Source organism: Rhinopithecus bieti, unplaced genomic scaffold, assembly GCF_001698545.2.
Source record: "Rhinopithecus bieti isolate Rb0 unplaced genomic scaffold, ASM169854v2 scaffold_29928, whole genome shotgun sequence".
Classification (NCBI taxonomy): domain Eukaryota; kingdom Metazoa; phylum Chordata; class Mammalia; order Primates; family Cercopithecidae; genus Rhinopithecus; species Rhinopithecus bieti.
Genome location: NW_016814053.1, coordinates 2,887,088 through 2,889,390, shown reverse-complemented (window position 1 = coordinate 2,889,390; position 2,303 = coordinate 2,887,088).

Genomic DNA, 2,303 nt, shown 5'->3' with positions numbered 1-2,303 from the left:
CGGAGTCTTTCTCTGTCGTTAGGCTGGAGTGCAGTGGCACGATCTCAGCTCACTGCAACCTCCGCCTCCCGGGTTCAAGCAATTCTCTTGCCTCAGCCTCCCAAGTAGCTGGGATTATAGGTGTGTGCCACCACACTCAGTTAATTTTATATTTTTAGTCGAGACAAGGTTTCACCATGTTGGCCAGGATGGTCTCTATCTCTTGACCTCATGATCCGCCTGCCTCGGCATCCCAAAGATATGGTGTATTACTGTGATTGATTTGGGGACATGAAATCAACCCTGCATTCTTGGTATAAATCCCACTTAGCCATGGTGTATAATTCTTTTTATATATTGCCACATTCAGTTTGCTAGTATTTTGTTGCGTATTTTTACATCTATATTCCTAAGAGATATTGGTCTGTAGTTTTCTTGTAATGTCTTTGGTTTTGCTATCAGGATATAACTGGCCTCGTAAAATAAGTTGGAAAATGTTCCCTCCTTTTCTATTTTTTGGAAGTGTTTGTGAAGAATTTATATTAACTCTTCTTTAAATGTCTGATAGAATCTAGCAGTGAAGTCACCTAGGCCTGGGCTTTTCTTTTAGGTAGCTTTTTTTTTTTTTTTTTTTTGAGACGGAGTCTCGCTCTGTCGCCCAGGCTGGAGTGTAGTGGCCGGATCCTGGCTCACTGCAAGCTCCGTCTCCTGGGTTCACGCCATTCTCCTGCCTCAGCCTCCTGAGTAGCTGGGACTACACGCGCCCGCCACCTCGCCCGGCTAGTTTTTTTGTATTTTTTAGTAGAGATGGGGTTTCACCATGTTAGCCAGGATGGTCTCGATCTCCTGACCTCGTGATCCGCCCATCTCGGCCTCCCAAAGTGCTGGGATTACAGGCTTGAGCCACCGCGCCCGGCCGGTAGCTTTTAAATTACTAATTCAACGTCTTATAAGTCTACTATGATTTTCTGTTTCTTCTTGAGTTGGTTGTGGTAGTTTAGTTTGCATCTTTCTAGGAATACGTCCATTTCATGTAAGTTGTCTTAATTTGTTGGCCTAATGTTCATAGTATTATAATCCTTTTTATATCTGTAAGGTTGATATTAATGTCCTCTCTTTCATTACTGGTTTTAGTAATTTGAGTCCTCTTTCTTTTATTTATTGGTCAGTGTTATGGTTTGGATATGGTTTGAGTTTGTCTCCACCAAAACTCATGTTGAAATTTGATCCCCCATGTGATGGTGTTGGGAGATGGGCCTATTGGGAGGGATTTGAATAAAGGGGGTGGATCTCATGAATGGCTTAGTGCTGTTCTTCTTTAAAAAAATATATAGGGTCTCTCTCTGTCACCCAGGCTGGAGAGAGGTGGTGCAATCATGACTCACTACAACCTCAAACTGCTGGTCTCGAGTGCTCCTCCATTTCAGCCTCCCAAGTAAAGGTGATAGCCTCAATGCTGTCCCTGGTGTTGTTCTTGTAGTGAGTGAGTTCTCACTCTAATGAGACTGGATTAGTTCTCTTGGGAATGGATTAGTTCCCTTGAGAGTGGGTTGTTATAAAGCCAGAATACCCCTTAGGTTTTCTCTCTTTGTACTTGTCTGCTTCCCTTTTGACCTTCTGCGCCATATTATGACCCAGCACAGTAGACCTCACCAGAAGCCACGGCCATGCCCTTAAACTTCCCCACCATTTGCACCATGAGCTAATAATCGTGACCTATTTTGTTTATAAATTACCCAGCCTTGGGTATTCTGTTATAGCAACACAAAACAAAGTCAGTATAGCTAAAGGTTTCTCAATTTTGTTGACCTTTCCAAAGCACCAACTTTTAGTTTTGTTGGTTTTCTCTACCATTTTTCTATTCTCTCCTTGATTATTTCCTTTCTTCTTTATGCTTTGGGTTTATGCCCCCTTTTACCCTCATTGTTTTAAGATGAAAGTTATGATTATTGATTTGAGATCTTTCTTTTTTTTAATGTATGTGTTTAAGCTCTAAATTTCCCAACCCTGCTTTAGCTGTATCCCATAACTTTTGTTATGTTGTGTTGTCATTTCATTCATCTCAAAGCATGTACTAATTTTCTCTTTTGATACCCCTTTTCGTCAATTGGCTATTTAGTAGTGTGTTTTTCATTTTCACATGTTTGTGAATTCCGAAATTTATTTTTGTTGTTAATTTCTAGTTTCATTCTATTGTGGTCAGAGAACATACCTTGTATGATTTCAATCTTTTTAAAATTTATTGAGATTTGTTTTATGTCCGGATATATGGTCTATCCCAGAGAATATTCCATCACTTGAGAAGAATTTGCATTCTTCCATCA